Here is a 21,629-nt window from a genome sequence, read left to right on the forward strand (position 1 = left end):
ATGAATGGGTTTACCTGAGTAAAATGAGAGTGGCAGAGAGCCAAAGATAGAATCCAAGGGAACAGTGTTTATGAATGATTAAAGAAAAGGGGGAAAAAAGAGCCATATGTAGGAAAGATTAAGAAGAAAAATTCAGGGAAGTAAGTGAAGAGTAAGAAAAGAATAGCCACATTGATGCAAGTATTGTTGAGATTTTAAAGATTCAATGTCTGGTTAATAGAATCAATGTCCAGCAAGATGGAAACTAAACTAGATCAGGAAATTTTTTAACAATTTGGCCCTTACTATCTAGGTATCGTTCCTACCCTCTGCCTGAAATCCTATTGCACCATGTTCCTAATAATGTTTTAGATCTACTGATTGGGACTTGCTTGAATTGTGCACGAAAGGGCCATATTCATGATTCATTACTTGCAACATTTCCAGCTAATCTTTCTGGGCCTGATTTTTACAGAAAAGTTAATTCCCCAGTTGGAGTTCCTGCCCTTCTACCATTTAACATGTCCCAAACCTACATTATAGCTATGATCATATTGAATTTGAGACATGACAGGTTATTCAAATAAAAGTCCTAGATAGGCCATTTGAAAAATGGGTTGCAGCAGAGGTACAAGGCCAGAGTGGAGATATAATTTTGGGAGATGGACATTGGAATGATAGTGAAAAATCTTTAAAGTACAATTGCTCCTTGACAGAGTGACTTATGAGGAAACATTACAGCATTTATAATAACACTTTGAGGGCCAATCAGACTTCAGATGTGTCAAGAGAACCTGGAAATGAAAAACAGAGTAAAATATAAAGTGAAATGAACAAGGAGAATAAAGGCAAAGAAGAAATCTAATAATACAAAAAAGTTCATCACTTTCTCCTTAATCCTGGAGGGAAGAATATGGATGAAGGCAAAACTAGACAGAAGAGACTCCTAAAAGAAAGAGTTAGAGTGCAAATAAAGGAAGCAAACTCAGGACCACATTTGAAAAGTGTTTGTATGAAGAAAGTGAAAAATTCAGCTGGTAAATAGAAAAGATAATGAGTACACAAAAACTCTTTCTTATTGAGATTTATTCCTTTGCATCATGTGCACCTATGAGAGTACCTATATGTATGGTATCTTAGTAAATATTTGTTTAAAGAATGAGATTTAGTTTCAGCTTTTATTTCTTATAATGTATAAGGGATAGAGTGAAAATGTTTGAGAAAAAGTAGACGTTTGTGGTAATAATATCCTGAAAACTATGGTAACGTTTGGAGTTGAGAATATTGAGAGAGGTGAAGGCTAAACTGAAGAATGGAATAAAGAGAATATAGAGAGAAGGAGATAAGGTGAGTATGCAAAAGCATGCAAACCCAATGTCCTTCACTTCCTGAGATAGTGGCTAACACAATGAGGTTGCAAGATAAAAGGAAATAATGAGAAACTGAATGCTAGGTTGCATTAAAACATGAGTTTTCAAGATTAGAGAGCATTTAGAGTTAAAGTGGAGTGTATTCAACAGTCAGGTAAGTCTTTGTGTTTGGTTTACTCCTTTGTAAACATGCTTTGATCTTTAAAAAAAAAGAAAAGACTGAGAAGGCAACTTGTGGAGGTTATTTGGGTTTGAGATTTGGTAAGTTGGGCAGAGAGAAAGACCAAGGAGACCAAGTATAAAAGTTGGCTCTGGAAGACCAGGTTGAAAAGGAGAAGGAAGAGTCGTCATTTGAGCATGCAAAAGTGCCAAAGAAAAAATACTGGGTTAAATGGGAAAGGATGTAAGAAACTTATGAACAATGCAGAGAAATGCATAACTTTTTTTCAGGGAAAAAAATAGTAACTTCTGATAATAAAGTTCAGGTTGTGAGGCTCAGGTAGCAAGGAGCTCTCCAGGTCAGCAGGAACAAAATGGAATGACACCAGGTCAAGGAATCTTCAGGATCAAAAGTGTAAGTATTAATGTTATTGAGGAAGGTCACAGCAAATACAAAGGGGACAGGAAGATTTTTTTTCCACCAAATCATTTATGGAAACTGAAATAAATTCCAGGGTGTGGTAGACAAAAACAGTGATATTTTAAGGAAAGGAGGTAGTGGCCTTAAAGTGTTGAAAATGGGTATTTCGAAAAGATAAGTCTCTTGGCCCCAACTGTTAACATGTGAAAATGTGGTGAAGCAAAAAAGGATAAAACAAAATGCCTCTCTTCTTCATTTACACTATACTTGCTCACACAGCTAGTTCACGGAACAAGAAATGGTGTACCAAAGCCACTTCTCACTACAACCTCACTTCATCAGAGGCAGTGGGAGGTGAGCTCTCCATGGGAAGGGATAATGGGAAAGAAACAGATTCTACACGGGAGAGCAACAGTTTTAGTCAGCTTTTTCATTCCTAAGACCAAAAGCCTGACAAGAACAATTAGAGGAGAGAAAGCTTATTTGGGACTGAAGGTTTCAGAGGTTCAGTACACATTCAGCCAACTCTGTAGCTCTAGAGCCAATGTGAGGCAGAACCACATGGTGGGGGGGCATAACATAGGAAACTAGCTGTTACGGTTTGCCTGTGAGGTGTCCCCCAAAAGCTCACATGAGGCAATGCAAGAAGGTTCAGAGGAAAAATGATTGTGTTGTGAGAGTCTTTAACCCAATCAGTGAATTAATCCCCTGATAGAGATTAACCAAGTGGAAACTCAAGTGGTAGGGTTCGCTGGAGGAGGTGGGAATTGAGGGCATGGCTTTGGGATGTTTTGTATCTGGAGAGTGGAGTCTCTCTCTGCTTCCTGATCACCACGTGAGCTGCTTCACTCCACCACCCTTTTCGGCCATGATGTCCTGCCTCGCCTTAGCTCTGAGGAATGGAGCCACTGTTCATGGACTCTGAAACCATGAGCTCCCAAATAAACCTTTTCTCCCCTATAATTGTTCTGGTCAGGTCTTTAAGTCACAACAGCAAAAAAAAAAAAGGTGACTAAACACTGGCTCAGGACATGGCCATCGTAAAGAAGAGAGAGAGCACCACTCACAAGGGCCGAAATATTCACCTACAGTCATGCCTCCAGTAACCTGTCTCCTCCAGCCACACCCTACCTGCTGGTAGTTATCACCCTTTTAATCCATATCAGTGGATTAGTCCTCTAATTAGGTTCCAGATCTCATAATGTAATCATCTCACCTCTGAATGTTATTATATTGTGAGCTTTTTGGGGATACCACATATCCAAACTATAGCAGCAACATTTGAATTCGATGAGAAAAATATGTGAACAAAAGATGATTTTGTCTTAAATAGAAGGGAAGAAGTGTAGTATTCTCTTAGGTACAATGGAAGAACAGTTAAAGGAAGAATAGTTCAAGTTTTCAGATATAAAGAAGTAAGCACAGATGAAGACATGATAACATCATTGCACAACACCAAGCCCAAACTCCACCACACCAATGGAATGTTTTTGTGATGGAGTTTCCATAAACTATCTCATTTAACCAAGTATTTGGAGTAGAATGTTTTTGGTATTTGTTCACTTACAGACTATGTGGGAAGATTGAGAGACAATGTCTTGTGGGGGAAGAAAAGGCTCTCTTACAACATGTTTTCAGCTTTGTTCAGGACAGTACTACTCAACTTTAACAAGAGTTATGAATGTAGCAGTACTTGGAAGCATTCTGCTGCTACAAAGTTAGAAAAAGTTTTAATTTTAGTGAAAGAGAAGTAGTGATCTAAGAGGAATCTGGCTGAAAATGTTGTAGTGTTAGCAGATACTATGAGGAGTTTTTGTCCTTAATCCAGGACATTTAAGCATAACCAAAAATATTAATTCCTCTGTATTTTTGTATACTTAATTCTAAGCTGATATGACAGGTTATGAGCATAGTCATAAAAAAATTTTCAAAGAAAAGGAAAAAATGTCCTACTATAGATTTCATCATATTTAACCAACTTTTCTTCTTAGTTACTTGAATTAGTCAAGAACTAAACTGAGTGTTTCACTGCCCTAATATGGCAGAACCCAGGATTAGCATGTATCTTCCACTTGAAGCTTTGTGGGAGAGTCCATTTTCTGTGTGGACTTTGAAGAAGGAGAGTAATTTGGCAGATGGGAACTGGAAGATTTTTCTTTCATGTTTCAAATACAATATGAAGTGAACTATGAAGTTAGCCAGCCACAATTCTTTGCAAAGGTCATCTGGTCTCAACTGATTTCATGTTCTTGCCACAAAATACTCTTGATCTAAAATGGATTATGTGGGGAAAAAATCAGATGCTGTTCTATCCATTATTAATTCATTTCAAATATTTGCTTCAATTCCAGGGTAATAAATGCAACCTTGACTGTATAATTCTGTCCTAGCTTCAATCTGTACTCTAATTATCGTGTTGACCTTATAGATATATTGTTTTTATTTTAATTCACTTCACAAGTATTCGGATTTTTTGCCTTTATTTTACTTTCTGGCTTTTTTTGTTTGCTTGTTTTATTGAGAAGTTCTTCTTCTTTGTTGTTGTTGTTGTTATTTTTAATTTTCTTTGGCCAAAGCAGTGAGAATATGATAGATTTTAATGTGGCAGTTTAGAATTATGAGTATGTCAAGTAAATCATGAACACAAATAATCCTTTTTCTCCTATGTCTTCATAGAACAGTAATACAATACATGAGCACTTCTCTGATGACGTAGAGGGAAGGCATTCAAACCACCTCTATTTATTAAATAACTGTAATTTATGTAGTACATACTATATGCTCAATATTACTTGAATTATTTTACTGAAGACAAAGAAACAAAGAGCATTAGCATTTCAACCCTCAACCAACCCTCAACCCACTATGAGGATACAGAATATTCGTCATCTCGTTTAGCTAGCAAGATTCAATAAAAACTGAACTAAAAAGGAACAATTTAAAGCTATACAGCTAAATATGAACCCCCAAATGTGAGATTACAAAGGTTAGGATTGATTGGAGAAAGCTTACTAAAGAAGGTAGGTGATATTTCTTTCAAACACTAGAGATAGTTTTCAGAATAGGTCATCTACAGTCTGACATCATCTAGTATTTTTCCACTAATAATAATATTTTTTTAATCTGAGGCAACCATAATCTTCTCACATAATCTGTTACATATATCCTAGGAAGAAACAGACATATTATTGCCTCTTGTGCCATCTTGATAGAGGCATGCAATTTACTTCATCCCAAACACAACCCTAATTAGGCCACGGTAAAGGTTATCTCCACATTGTTAAAGATAACGAACATCAGTGGGTACTCAACTTTTGACTCCCACCTCCTGAACACTCAATTTTAATATTAAGAAAAAAACTGCAACTATCCCCTATATATGCATACTGACTCCCCAAGGCTTCCTATAGACAAACAGACATGATTATCACTCTGATCACATCTATTTCTTTTGAATAGAATATGAGGGCAAGAGCCAGAAGTAAAACAGTGAGTTAACATGTGGGACAATATTATGACTTGTTTCTCTCACAGCCCCAGCACTGTTTTATTCATGGCTTCTATAATGTGGCTCTGGTGGCCTAAGTGAGGTTTCTCATCCCACTATGAGGATACAGAATTTAAAACTAAGGAAAGAAAGAGAAGCTTGTTATGTCAGCTGCTACCTCAGAAAGTTACAGATTTTCTTTTGAAAGACAGCTTATCTCCTGGCTGCAATTTATCAATACCTACTAAAATACCTTCAAAACATTTGAGAGTCAAAAAAATTACTTTTTGCAAAGATGAATCAATCATCTATAATAAAAAAAAATTTTGAAAGCCCTCAAGATGAAACTGTAAAAATGATTAAAGTCACTCTTTTTGTTTAGATTTTGGGAAACCAAAGAAAAATCCTCAGGGAATAGGTGAGACATAACAAGAGTGACATCCTATTGGACCCAGTCAAAAAGCCATACTTCTGGATCTCTGGTTATCACCCACCATGGATATTCAATGATCAGAACTATTTAATTGTAATTTTGTAACATATCTGCTTCTGCTGCTTCTTCTTTGTTTTTATGTCTTCTGTCCTTGCCAAATTCAGCTGTTCTAATTCCAGAACAGGTGTGGGATGACTCCTTGTTCCACTGCAGCCCCCCCTTGAGGATCCTCACTGACTCCTCCAGTAATATCATTAAAAAGTCAGACTGGAGGAAATGGAAGGAAGGGGATTTTGCTCTTCTGTAGCTGTCGTTGCTCTTGGCAGGGTGCTACCAGGAGGCCTAGATATGTACCACTTAAAGCTTAAATACTACAGCTCATTCTACCAGAAAGCAGTTTAAACACAAAAGCTGACGTAGATTATGCTCCTTCATGAGGTGACTCATCCCCGAATGATAAATATAGTGTGCCTCCCACACACAGAAACAGATGTGGCAGATGCGTTGCCTATAGACAGTGCTTTGCAAAAGCTTTAGAGCTAGAGATTGTGCTCCTAAAACAATGCTTCACATTTCTGCACCATTTTCTACCACAGTGTTCACAGTATTGGGGATGTGAGTGAGTGGAGGGTTCATCATTCCAAGTAAATGATGTGAGGCTCAGCTGGAAGGTAAGCATCCACCAAGTGAACAGCCAAAAAAAGATGACAATGGATTGTGCATGCCATCTCCTCTCCGGGGAAGCTCTAAGACATCTACCCTAGTTGGCTTCTCTCAAGTCTGTCAACAGCACACAAGATGTAGCAGGTGATTCTCTGGACTATTTTTATTCATCGGATGAATGAAGACATTTGTAATGAATAGCCATAAACAGGATAATTTGCCCAGCTAGTTCTACCACATCTTATAACATTTCTAGAATAAAAGCAAAAGAAAAATTGTGTCCCTTATCTTTTTCTCTTGACATGATTTTTATATTTATAGCTAGGCTCTTAAGAGCCTATCTGCTTAAGTTTAATTAAGCCCTTCGCATGGCTTTCAAGAAGCTGGCTTGTCCCCAAGATGCCCCACCAGCCACCACCGGCAACTGCCTCCACTGCTTGATTTGCTGCCATAGTTAAACAGTGGTTACATATTCCCAGACTTCCAGGTCCTTGATCTGAACCCGACCTTCCAAAGTGAAATCTACCATCCTGAGTAGGCATATTTCATTTTCAGAAATCACCCCTTACCTAAGAACATCAGGGTATGCCATATAGCTTTCACAGAACAATAGAGAGCTCAGAACGATAGCTTCTATTACTTACAGACCTATCAGAATTCTGTTCCAAGCACCTCCACTCTGCCACACTCACTGTGAAACTCTCTTTTTCAAATATACAGGTCTAAACTAAGATGCAAAAGGTGTTTGTAAATTTCCATTTCAAAAGTTACCTGGAGGTTTGCACAGTAATGCTTCTACTTCTACTTATTTTAGTCCTAGAGCAGAACTCCAAATGCCTTTGATTGTGACCCCGATTGATGTTTATTAGTTTAGTAATAAATTATATACATAATACACTGTGTTAGTCAGCTTTTCTTTGTTGTGACCAAAATACCCTCCAAGAACAACTTAGAGGAGGAAAAATTTATTTTGGCTCAGTCCACGGTCAACCAACTCCATTGCTCTGGGCATGAGGTGAGGCAGAACAGCATAACGGAAGGGTTGGGAGAGGAGCCCTACTCTGCTCAAGGCTGCTAGGAAATGGGGAATGAAGAGGAGGAAAGGTGCACAAGGAAGACAAACCCTTTCAGGGCATGTTCCCTGTGACCCACCTTCTCCAGTCACACCTCACCTGCCTACAGTTACTATCCACTCAATCTGTTCAAACTAGGATGGACTGATTAGGTTAAAGCTCTCACAACAGAATCTTTGAATATTCCTGCATGAAGACAGCAGTTTTAGGGGGACACCTCATATCCAAACCCCAACAAATACAAAACCCAGAAAAAATTTAAAGGCAGGCAGTGATAGAGATGAAATAATCATACTGAATGTCTTATTAATCAGGTTGGCTTTGCACTTTAATAGGTTAAGAAAATATATATCAGGACACAACTCATTGTTAAATAAACATAATCTTTTTAAAAATAGCTTCCTAATAATTTTTTTAATTAAAATTAAAAATTGAAACTTCTCTGATACTATTAAGTTGCCATCCTCCTGATCTAGCTCAGGAATAGTTTTTATTTAGAAAGGAACCATCAAATCAACCATTTCTTTGTAATGCCCAAAGTTTGCTTTTCAAGAATATTTCAAGACCCTTTGTCTATTTTGTAAAGATTGCTTTAGTGAAAACTGGTTAATAAATCATTCAGTCCATTTAATCATGCACATATTAAACAATGTCTTGAAAGAAAGGTTCAAGTGAGTGAGTGGCAGTTAAGCGCACCTTCCGCCTTCCAGTTCTGCCTCCTGCACCCAGACACACCCCTTCTGGATGTGGTCAGTGACACTTGCAGTGAGAATTCAACATCTCTCCCTGTGACACATCAGTAGTGCATCACCCCAGAAAGATGGAAAGAAGCCACAGAGAGCAAAGGAAAAGATATTTGTTAAATCAGCAAAACTCTGGTATAAAAAATTCTTACAAATCAATAGGAGAGAGTACAGTAGTCAACCAAAAACTATGGGCAAAATACTTGAACAAAAGAAGGTCATGTAAATGCCCATTAAAATTTTGAAAAATGCACAAAGCCATTATCTATAGGACAAGGAGAAAATAAAATCACAATATGTCACTAGATACACAAAATAATTGTTACTAAAAAATGTTACTATATTATGTGTTGGTGAGGTTATAAAGCAGCTAGAACTCTCCAACAAAGACTGTGGGAAGTATCAATTGGTATAACCACTTTGGAAAACTATCTAGCACTATATATTAAAGCCTAATATGTGTATACTCTAAAGCTCAGGATTTCAACTCCTAGATATTTATTTAACAGAAATATTGATAATTGATACTATTCAGAGCAGCATGATTTATAAGAGTCAAAGATTAGCAACTTTGAAAACAATTTGAACGTTCATCAATAATGCAGCAATAATAAACCAATATACAAGATTGAAAATGAGTGTTACTACAACTACTTATAAGAATACAGGCAATCACATAAACATGCTAAAAAGTAGGAAAAAGCCAAACACAAAATAATCACACAAAATATCCCACTTACATCTATCAAATTTATTAAAACAAATCAGACAAATATTGGGTGGTAGAATTCAAAGTGGCAGTTTTCCTTGAGTCGTCCTCTTGGGAAGATGCTATGAGGAAATCTTCCACGGTGGATTGGGGACAATTCCTGTTTCTTGATCTGTGTTGGTTAAATGGGAGTGTCCACTTTGTGAAAATTAATCTAACTGTACACCTTTCATTTGTATAACTTTCTGTGTATGTGTGTGAGGTACATCACAAAGTGACCATAAAAAAGGAATACAATTTAACTTGCAATCTCAATTTTGTAGGTAAATAGTAAATGACAGTCTAAAATCATTTCTCTTCATACTCTGTGGAATGATTTGGTCAGACAGTGGAGAGTACAACCCTGTGGACACCAGTGATTCAGATTTGGACCTTGGTGAGTCAAACTGAGGTCCTCCCAGCCAATAGTTCAAGGGTGCCCCCAAAGAACCAAGGACTTCCTCCTAGTACAGAGAAAAATTAAATGCTGATGCAGAATCAATATTTCCATTCAGTTCAGCTGTTTTCCCTCCCCCAGAGACCACCAGGATGCAGGTCAGTTTAGGAATACTGAGTAAAAGAATGAAGACTTCTTATCTTCTCATCCCAACCTTTATCTAGTCCAAACATTGGCTGATCAGAAACCCTATCACTTTAATTAAATCTTTGCTTTTTCTATCCAAGTAAGTCCAACCTTGCTATTTGCTCTACAGTGTACAAAATCTGCATTGCATATAAATCAATGTTTCCCTCTCTACAGACCTCCCACAATAATTGAAATTCTTTACATACTTTAAATATGAACAAAGGCCTTGTCATTTCCTTCTGCTGATTTAATTATTTAACAAAAAACTTATATTATTCTATGACCTTTGATGACACATTCACCAATTAATCTATATTCGGTATTTAATGAGTTTTGTCCCAGGCATTCTACTGATAATCTACGTGTTACACTGTTTTATTTTACCTAAGCTTGTTTTTAAAAACAACAAAATAAACTAAGGATAATAAATGATTTTTTTCCATTTATTTAAGTGAAGTAGTTGTTGGAGGCACTTGTGTTACTGTCAGAGCATCTAAGTGGCTCAGTTTGTTATGTTTTGGAACAAAAGAATGTCTTAGGGGCTTAGCATAATAAAAGGGGAAGCCAATGGAGGCCCTTCTTATCCATTATCAAATATCTTTTTAATGACATAAGTGCAAATAAATGAAATAGATTAATTAAATTTTCTTAAATACACATAGATTTGCATAATAACGGGAAAACCTAGGTGAAATGCATTTTCATTCTTAATGAAACCAAAATATTTGTTCAAAAGATGAGCTTTATAACCAGTGGGATGTTCAGCTGCCACTCTCCCCACTCATTGATGGGGAATGGTAACCTTATTCGTTGAAACAGGGTCCCACTTTGCAACAAACTTATCTGATCAACTCGATGACTCCACTTAGCAGATCCTCTATTTCTTTTACTAAAAATAGATTCTCATTTAAACTCTTTGTAAATACAAGCAAATTAGAAATTTCTAACCATAGTTATCAAATTATCAAGATAAACAGATATTATCTTTTTAAAAAAATGGGTGAGCTGGGCATGGTGGTGCACACCTATAATCCTAGGAATTCAAGATGCTGAGGCAGGAAGATTACAAGTTCAAAACCAGCCTCAGTCACTTATGGAGGCCCTAAGAAACTTAGCAAGAACCTATCACAAAATAGAAGATACAAAGTGCTGGGGATATGGCTCAGTGGTAAAGCATTCCCTGGGTTCAATGCCTGGTACCAAGGGAGGGTGATAAATAAATATATATATATATATGCAAAAAAATGGGTGAATTTTAACATAAATGAGTGAAACATAAAACCACACCTGTAGATTTTAAGATTGCAACTCAGTGAGTGATTCACCATGATTTGACAGTGTTTGTGTTTTAATTACAGTGCTGTTATCACTGCTGTGGAATTATGCAATATGAATTGACAAGACTGTTAAGGACTCAGAAGTTTTCCAGAAGAGATGACATGACATGGAAGGAGAGATAACATGGGTTTTTCTTTCTTGTACACTCTGATAGGATTTCCAAATAAATCTGAGATGATGATCATTTACATTGGTTCATAATCTCTCTCCCTTTTATTCTTTCCACTTTTCTAGTGTGCCTATTATGTGCCAGACACTGAGGGGCTGTAGGTCTACCAAGTGAATTTAAATGAAACATTGTCTCATCAGACCTTGAAGAGCTCACAGTCTGGTGAGGGAGACAGACATGTAAACAAATCATTACAATGCAATTTGAGAAGTGCCATAAGAAAAGAGGAATGCATTGTTAGAAAAAGATGTTAGCAGAGATGGAGATGGTAATCCTGCTGGAGTGGGGAGGTGGTGATGGGCAGGAGGGAAAGTCAAGTAGCTTTGAGTTTGGGTCTGAATCTAAGGGTGTAAGAGAAATTGAATTTAACCATTAACATGTGTGAAACAACAGACTAAAAGTAATAGAACATGCATAATATTTATAAGAAACAACATTTCTTCTATTACAGCTTCAAACCAACATGACATTTTCCTGTCTCTCACTGAATATTGTGCATTAGCTAAACCTCTTGTAATAGGGTACATAGTGAATGTCATAGATCATTCTTTCATCTTACCATTTTCAGTTTAGAAAAAAACCTATTGGAGTATTGTGGTTGGACTGAGCCAAATGTCCCCAACTCTTTTTCCAAGATTTATAAACATCTCTAATCCCAAGTGTTCCGGGCAAATAGAAATGTAATTATCTTATTGAGAACAAGAAAGCTACAAACATGAGCCCAAAAAGGGTCAAGCCACTTATTTCATGCTAACATCTAATTTATTCATAGAGCCCTGTGTCTTTCCAGCCTGCCCAGGATCTAGAAGTCTTTTAGCACAAAAAGTAACAAGGGATTTACTTTTTACCAAAGCTTTCAGATTGTGTTATTGCTATTGTCACCAACCAGAGATTCTCATCACTTTTTCTCTTCATGTTAAAAATGTGATTTTAAATCTCTCCCTCAACTCTCCCCCAAGTTATTATCTTAAAGAGGTTAGCAATATTTATTCATGCACCAAAAACACCACACAAAGGAAATAGCAGCAGTTAATCATCATTTAGCAGTTAATGCTAAAAGAAAATATAGGGATTTATTACATAACTTTTAAATCTGTACTCAGTAATCTTTGTAGCAAATCCACATAGGCTTCCTATCAATCAAGCTGTCAATAATAATTCTTCTCTCTCCTTTTGTATTGGGAATTATACCAAGTTATGTTAGGAAGTACTTAGAAGTGCTTACAATCAAAAGTGAGGTTTGTGTTATATAATATGCGTAAGAGAATCATAAAATGAAATAAAGGTGACCCCCTCAGGACACAAGGACTAGTGATATGAACACATGGCTCCTTCATCAATTAATTGAAACAAAAGATATAGCCAGATCTATCACTTAAATTTAGTTTATAGATAACCTTCTGTGAACTTAGGTATATTACTCACCATTATCTCTAAGTTCTCCCACCCGTATTCCTGATCTTACCTACATAAAAGAAGCTAGATTTAATTTACACTTTTAATGCCATTATAATTAAATCAAGGGTATCACTATAAAGCTTTCAGATCATATAAGTTCTGGTGGAAATATTGAAAACAGGTCTCAAAACAACCAGCAATGTGTTGGGGGGGAAAAAAATTCATGGAGCAAGGGGTGGGGGCAGCAACCAATGCTGTGATGCAGGTGAAGTCTTGTTATAATTAAGCTTGTTAAAGCCCCAATTCTATTTCAATAAAACAGCACGAGGCACCAGCTGGTGGCCAGCTGCTCCCCAGACCTTTTTCACACCAAAAAAAAAAAAAAAAAACCCCAACCTGGCATAAGGCTAAATTTGTTTAAACCACATCTCACTTGGATAAGTAAATTAAATAATGCAAGATTTTGAATTATCTGAATATTCAGAAAAGTGATCTCATCAATCAATGAATATACCTAGATCATTTTATAAATAGTCTACTCAGATGCACCAATCTGAAGAGGAACATATGGCAAGATTTTATATAGTTCATTCGTGGAAAACTTGGGCATAGTTCAAGTTAGATAACCTTTAAGAAGCTTTTATTCCTTTGGATTAAACAATTTTTACCAGAGTTTGCCCAAGTTCTCAAAGTTGCATGTCAGGATTGAGAAATTGAACAAAGAATTGCAAGAAGACATCACAAAATTTATGGATAGAAAAATCTCAGGGGAACGGATTTTAGCAAGGTCTAAGATTGCAATATGTTTGGACCAAGAATTCAAATAACCATTTTTGCATAATGGAAAACTCTTACAAATTTGCATTTATATTGTTATTTTGACCTATGAGTTAGCACTCTATAGATAAAAAATGGTTCACAGGAAATTTTTGCAAATCTTGATGGATGGGCTCAAGATAGAACTGACTGGAATCCAAGGCCAGTATGTAGGCGGTAGAAAAAGTGGAACCAGAGAAATAACAAAGTGGGATCTTTGATTTATTCTTTCTCTGCACTAGAAGTGATGTCTGGTTCTTGCATTACTCTCAGAAGGCTAGAGTGATTAAGAACTTTATATTCATATTTATACGTGATATCCTTAAGTGAAATTAGCTTATTTTTGTTTTGCTAAAGCACTTAAGAAAGTAAATAAGGAGACATGGAAATTAAGTGGGAAAAAGGATAAGTTTCCATAAGAAATATTCCTTCATCCATTTTTTCAGTCAAGGAAGAAAAGAATAAATATTGAGCACCTACTCTGAGCCAGACACCATGAATGAAACAGATGTGGTCCACTGTTCTCACATAACTTCCAAAGCAGAGGGGAACACAAATACAGCACATTAAGCCTGACCAGCACCAAGATGGAGGGCAAGTTTTTCCCCAACACATTGCTGGTTGTTTTGAGACCTGTTTTCAATATTTCCACCAGAACCTTATATGATCTGAAAGCTTTATAGTGATGCCCTTGATTTAATTATAATGGCATTAAAAGTGCCACTACCGCATGGTGGCAGATAATGGGGAGAAGAAGGAAAGAGCTTCCTGACAACTTCCCCAAGGACCAGTCTCCAGTCTCTTGCTCTTCAAGTAACCTGGAAGGGAACCAGGGGCAGACCAGTAAAGGTTCTCTGGAAGGGATGATACATATAATGAAATGCAAAGGTTGACTGAGAGCTCATCAGACAAAATGAGGAGCAGAATGGTAGAGGCGGAAGCAGACACATAGCAAATACTGGGAAACGAAAAAGATTGGCAAAATTGAGAACCTGAAAGACATTCAGTATGACTGAATAACAGATTGTAAAATGAGAAAGTGATAAGATATAGGACTTGAGAAGGAAAAAGAGCCAGACCATGAAGAGATTTGCTAGCCAGGAACAGCATATCTTATGAATCAATCAATCATAGAAAAAAAAATGACCCAAATTTGAGACATACTAGTTGCAAGACATTCAAAAAGTACCAATACACCTTAGCTTCCTGATTTATAAAGAGATGAGACCAATCCTGCTCTACCTATTTCATATTTCTATGGTAAAGATGAAATGAGATCATGCATGGGAAAAATGCATATAAACTTATATTACGATCATAGAAGCATGATTGGAGTAGGTCAAAGAGAACCCAGTGAACTCAGTGAAACCTAGAGAAGCAGCTTTTTTAGTGACTTTGTTGGGGTGTAAAAAACAAATTGATTTTTAACGAGCTAATTCTTTTCCCTTGCTTGCAATAGCTACTGTGGTTGTTTCTTTCTCTAAATCTCCTTTTCTTTCAAACAGCCAATCCTCGTCTATTTGTTTGGACACTCTTTCTCTAGGATCACTGGCCCATTGTCTACATCCTTCATTCCCTCCTAAAACTCTTACCCAAGTGCCACGACATGGTGACAGGTGATGGGAAGGACAAGGAAAGAGCTTCCTGACAACCTCCCCACAGGACCAGTCTCCAGTCTCTTGCTCTTCAGGAAAGCATCCCCTGGTCTATTTCCACTTACTTCCCAAGAGTCCGAGCTCAATTTTCATTCAACTAATTAGGAACCTATTCCTAAGGGTTAATATTTTCCAAAGCATTTGAAAGGAAGTCAATTTGTTACTTGAAATCTTATTCTAACATTACCAACACATGTTCTCACAGGGGACTGTAACAGTAACATCCGTATGAGGAAAATGTGTTAAAGGATTTAAAATAAATCTTGTGTATGTGGATGCCCTGAAAAATAGCTAAAGAACCTAAAATATGTCATAAACAGCCTCTCCTGCCTAATGCAAGAGACAGTAGATAAGTTCTTTGAGGCAACCCATCTGGCCTTGGCGAGAATTGCCAACATTGAAACCTTTGCACAAAGTGGGTGGTTTTGACCTTGGGAAGTATAAGTACGTTTTAGTAATGAGCTCATAAGAGGATAAAAATGTATTAGCCTTTCTTCAATGATTCTATGTAAGTATTTTTAAAATCAGTATGTTGGAAGCAGATCTAGCTTAAGCCTCTTAAGTTAACATCTTCTATTTTTTTAACTTTAATTTTAAAAGTATAAGGCTATAAAGATGTAATCCCTGTCCTCAATTAGCTTAAAATCAAATCTTCCCAATCTTATTCAAACCTTCTCATGAAGATAACACAGTTTTGCCTGTAAGTATATTAATGATTATAACAGTACTATAGCGTGGAACTCCAATTTATCAACTGACAGAGAAAGAGGATGATCCTCCCACCCCAGATGTCACATGAGCCAAATGGAAAGCATACAATAAGCAGGAAAGATATTTTGATGGGATGAGAACTAGAGAGGGAGATCAAGGTGCCAAGTTGAAAGTGGGAGAAGCGGAAGGAGTCAGTATTGGCAGTTATATCAAATCAGAAAATCAGAAAAGAGGCCTCTGCTATTAAAGTAAGACCTCAGTGGACTAACACAAAAGATTCTCTCAAAGTCTAAGGCTCTCCTGGACAATCTCTGTTTGACTTTCTAATCTAGCAGAGAAGTTGGAAAAAGAGAGAAGAAGTCACTGTAGCCAAGCCTACAAATTTATCGAACTCCACCACCATTGCATCAGTCTGGACTCTTAAGATCAGTCCTGGATGCAAGGACACTGAGAAATTTAACAGGGAAGGATGAGAGGAAGATACCAGTAAACACCAACAGTCTCTACCAAGTCTGGCATAGAAGAAGGCTGGGCCAGGCCAAAGAGACATAGGAAATAAAGAGACCGTTGGAACAAAGGAGGTACTAGAGTTCCTAAGGATTCTGGCTCTTTCTCCTCCTCTTCCATATAATGACCCTCAATGTAGACTTTCCTTCTACTGTTTTTTTCTCCTGTCTTTCAATCCCTTGAGATATAACCCCTAGTTAATAGTGACACTTCAAATTTCTGGCAAGGAACTTCATTCCTTAACTTGTGTGTGTTATAATACACATGTTTTATGTAATTCAGACATCATATAGAAACAATCCATTCCTTAAAATTCAATTTAGCTTAGCTCAAGCTCCAGACTTTCCTCTTTCATTGCAAGTCCCCTCTACAGATTTTTGTGAATTTTGTCAGGACTGGGAAATTTGGTGGTGACTCCCAACTTCCACCAAATTCTTATTTTATACTCTCATTAACAACATTCCTTTTTTTCTGCCACGAAATATTTTTCAACTCAGTTTGGTTAGTAGTCATTCAACAGGACCCCCCCCCCCCCGCCGTGAGGCTTCTTGTGATCATCCTGAAAGTTACTGATGATCTGTGTGTCGGAGGGCTTTGCACTGGGCAAATGTGCTCAAGTCAAAACCGAGTCTTAGATTCTCTCTCTGGCCATTCAGCATACTGCTTAGTTAAGTTTAGAATCTTCTCTCACTCTTTCTCTCCCCTGTCTGGTCTGGTCTCTCCTTCTCTTGAGAAATCATTACTCTAAACTATGGACCTTAACAACTTCCCCTCCACAGACAGCACTCCATAGAAATGCCTTCGTTGGCTGTTCTACACAACCAATCTCCCGACTGTTTATCACATTATGTTGCTTTATTTTATTCACTGATCTCTGAAAATGTTCTCACTGTTTGTTTCTTATTTTTTTTAATTTTATTTACTCTAATCGGTTACATATGACAACAGAATGCAATTCAATTCATATTACAAAAATAGAGCACAATTTTTCATGTCTCTGGTTGTACACAAAGTAGAGTCACACCGTTTGTGTTTTCATACATGTACTTAGGGTAACTCCCATGAAGTTAAGATCCTTGAGGGCAGGAATTATGTTTGTCAGTATCTGTAGCACCTAAACCAGATTCCTATTCCATCGCAGTTAGCTAAGAAATATTTGAATATAAACATAGGCCCTTGAATTAGGGAAACCAATATCAAGAAATGACTTCCTGAATCTTTCTCTTTTTTTCTTCCATATACTGACCCTGGAACTAGACTTTTCTTCCAAGCATGAACACATCCACAGATAATCTCTAAACTACAGGTTAGGTATAGTGATAAAGGAAGATTTTATATGTGATAGAGACAAAGAAGGAGATCTAATATATGAGGGAGAGAAGGAGGACAGGAGAATCTGAGAAAAAGGGTAGCTAAAACAAAGCACAATAAGTTACCTGGCTAGAATTTTGAGGATGGATAAGATCGTGGGAAAATAAAGCAATTTTAAAGTAAAATGGAAAATGGCTTTTAGTGGAAATGTTGACTCACATCCAGTTTGAAGTAGCAAGTACCTGGAGAAAAACTTGGACAGTTTACGAGAAGATTAGAGAAGGCATTACATGCATATTAAGGAGTTTGAATTTAGTCCCAGAATAGTTGATGAACATTAAAACCTTTTTATACTTAAACAATGAATGGATTATAGAAGAAGTCATGAGAGAAATCAGAAAACACCCAGAGATGAATGAAAATGTAAACACAACATAGCAAAACTTTTGATGTGCAATGAAAGAACTGCTATGAGGAATATTTACATCTACAAACAATTACATTAAAGTATAAGGAAAGGCTCAGATAAACAAAGCAACTATATAATTTAAGGAACTAGAAAGAAAAGAACAAGCTAAAACTAAAAGCTGTCAGAAGGAAGGAGATAATAAACATCAGAGCAGAGATAAGTGGGATAAAGAGAAAAAATTGGGGAAAATGAATCCAAGAGTTGATTCTTCAAAAAGATCAACAAAATCAGCAAGCCTTCAGTTAAAAGGACTAAGAGAAAAGGAGAGAGGACTCAAACAGCAAATATTAGAGATGAAAGCAGCGATATCACCCCTGATTATACAGAAATAGAAAAGGACCCCAGAGACCACAATGAGCTAATATAGGCCACCAACAACCTGGAGAACCTAGATGAAGTGGACACATTATTAGAAACACAAAAACTTACCATGACTAAATCACAAAGATATATAAAATCCCAACAGACCTCAGGAAGTAAGATCGGATCACTAATCAAGATTCCCCTAACCAAGAAAATTCCTGAAGGTAATGTCTTCAGTGGTAATTCTATTGAAGATTTTCAAAAGAATGAGTACCAATCCTCACATTTTCCAAAAAGATCCAATAGGAAGATACACTTTCTAACACATTCACGGTGATCAGAATTATAGTCTGGATCTGAATGACCCCAAAGTCCTATGTCTTAAAGGATGGGCCCTAAACACGGGGCTATCGAGAGGTGGTAGAAACTTTTAAAAGGAGAAGCCTACTGGGAAGTTTCAGGTCATTGGGAGCATGCCTGCAAAAGAGACTGTGGAATGCCGGTGTCTTGCTTTCTGTGTCTTTACTTCTAAGCCACCATGAGGTGAGGAGTTTGCTTTACCACACGTACTCCACCTTGATGTGCCGCCTTGCCACAGGTCCTACAACAACAGAGGCGACTGACCATGAACTGGAACCTCCAAAACTGGGAGCCAAAATAGATCTTTCCTTTTTTTTAAAGTTGATTATCTCAGGTATCTTGTTACATTAATGGAAATATGACTAACGCTGAGAAGAGGGGTCATTGCTGGGAGTACACCTGATAACGTGGAAAAAGTTTTTAGAATGTGTTGTGCGAGGAATGTAGAAAAGTTTGGAAAAAAACAGGCTAGAGAAAGGTTGGAATGTTACAAGCAGAGAGATTAACTGGCAATTCAGGTGAAGACCAGAATGCTGATAGAAATGTGGACAGTAAAGGAGGCTGGTAAGATTCCAGATGGAAACAAGGACTCTTGGGGATTGTACTTAATGGCATTCATATTACCACTCCAGCAGAAATTTGGGCTACATTTTGTCCACGTCCTGAGACTTCTGGGGAGGCTGAATTTAAAGGTGATAGACTAGTTTATCTGGTAGAGGAAAATTCAAAGCAGCACTGCATTCAGGCGGTGGCATCTGTATTACTGGCTACTTTTCGTCAGATCTAAAGTGAGAATCGGAATGAAAAAGCAGAGTGGAACAATTTGAAAACTTCAGAGCTTGATGTGAAGAGAAGCATGTTTAAAGGTGCAGGTGAAGAAGGTGCAGAGATCAGTGCCATGAAACAGAAACCAGGGACTTTGCACTGAAATAGTCATAGTCGAAAGATGCACAGAAGGCAATCTCAGGAGTTTTCAAGACACCACCCATCATAGGCTCAAGGGTATAAAGGTGAAAATTTGTTTCAAGGACTTGTCAATGCATAGTCTCTCGAGATTCCAGGGCACCCTGCCCATCCAGGACCACTGAAGCTAGCAAGGCTGCTGCAGCTGTGGTTCAGGTTCAAGGCTGCTGTACCAGTGTTCAAGTACAACTCACACCGGTGGCCCTTCTTTACATCACCCACATGATAGCAGTTTTGCAGCCTGCAGAAGGCAAGAGTTATGAGGTTTCCATTGAGATTTCAAAGGAAAACCTGGGAGGCCAGGTAGTGTGTAGTAGGGTCAGAGTCCCTGCAAGTACCAAGGGACAGGGTGAGATGTAGTGAAACGATGAGAGTGACAGTGACATTGAAGCTTCAGTAGAGACTTCAGGAAGTCAGAACAGCCAGGAACATGGAACACCTGCTGAGGAAAGTTATAGGCAGCAAGAAAATTCAGCCTGAGAGTACATGTGGGCTACAACCAGCAAGTCTATAGGGATGAGGAGGTCCACACCTTGCGGAGCCCACAATCTGCTACAATGTGCTCCAGATGCTGGACATGGAGATTTAGGATTTAATGTTTACCCTGCTGAGTTTCAATCTTGCTATTTTTTCTTGCTCTTCCCTTTTGGAATAAAAATATTTATACTGTAACACTGTATCTTGGAAGTATGTAACTTGCTTTGTTTTCTTAAGGATTCACAGCTAAGACTTTGCCTTTAATCTTGAAGAAGAGGTTGCACTAGAACTTTAGAGCAGTGGTGGAACAATTAGGAGACTTTGCATTGTGAGATGGACATAAACTTTTGGGGCCAGAGGCAGAATGCTATAGTTTAGATCTGCAATGTCTTTTATTGACCCATTTGTTAAAGGCTTGTACCCAGAGTAGTGCTACTGGGAGAGGTGGCAACTTGTAGGAGAAGTGCTTAAAGGGAGAGCTCCTTGGTCTTTGGGGATATCCTCTAAACAGGATTAGGGGATACCAGCCCTTTCTTCTTTCTTCTTCCTGGCTGTGAGATGAGCATTTTGATCTGCAACACACTCCTCAACTGTACCACCTGGCACTCTCACCAGAAGCCTAAAAGCAATAAGTCTACCCTGACATGACCTGGGATCTCTAAAACCTGAGCCAAAACAAACCTCCTCTCTTTATAAGTTAATTATCTCAGGTATCTTTTTATAGTATTATTAGAAAGGTAATTAACACAAATGTCTTAAAGAGGTATTTATACATACATGTCCAGAGTAGCATTATTTTAAATAGTAGGAATAACACACAGAAGCAACCTCAATGATAAATGAATGGATATACAAAATGGGGTATATACATATAATAGAATAATAATCCCTCTGAAAAGTAAAGAAAGTGTTGTATTCTAAAATATGGATGAACTTTAAGGCCATTATGTTAAGTGAAATAAGCCAGTCACTAAAAGACAGATAGTATATTATTCTACTTTCAAGAGTTACTTAGAGTAGTCAAAATCATAGAGACAGACATTAGAATGATAGTCACCAGAGTCTAGATAAGGGAGAAATGAGGGATTATTGTTTAGCAAGTATGAATTTTCAGTTTTGTAAGATGAAAAGGGCTATGGAGGTGTATGGTGATAATAGCTGCACAAGACTAGGAGTGTATTCAATACCAAAGCCCTCCACATTTGAAAGTGGTTAGCATGGTTATTATGGTTTGGATATGGTATCCCTCAAAAGCTCATGTGGGAGGCAATGCCAGAGTTTTCAGAGGTGAAACGATTATGAGAGCCTTAACCTAACCAGTGGATTAATTAAACATTCAGATTAATTGGGTGGTGATGATAGGCAGATAGGGTGTGGATGGAGGAGGTGGGTCACTGGGGTCATGCCTTTGAGGTTTATATTTTGTCCCTGTGGATCAGAGCTCTCTCTGCTTCCTGGTTGCCATGTCCTAAGCTGCTTTCCTCCTCCAT

At 37.6% G+C, this 21,629-nt stretch overlaps 1 long non-coding RNA gene across 1 annotated transcript; it reads left to right on the plus strand.

The window, feature by feature from the left end:
* Window positions 1-9,510: 9,510 nt before the first annotated feature.
* On the plus strand, window positions 9,511-11,190 carry LOC144378377 (uncharacterized). Its single transcript, XR_013440038.1, has 2 exons — window positions 9,511-9,631; window positions 11,021-11,190. It is a non-coding gene; the product is annotated as an uncharacterized LOC144378377 (long non-coding RNA).
* Window positions 11,191-21,629: the final 10,439 nt, after the last annotated feature.

This window comes from Ictidomys tridecemlineatus, chromosome 6, assembly GCF_052094955.1.
Source record: "Ictidomys tridecemlineatus isolate mIctTri1 chromosome 6, mIctTri1.hap1, whole genome shotgun sequence".
NCBI lineage: Eukaryota > Metazoa > Chordata > Mammalia > Rodentia > Sciuridae > Ictidomys > Ictidomys tridecemlineatus.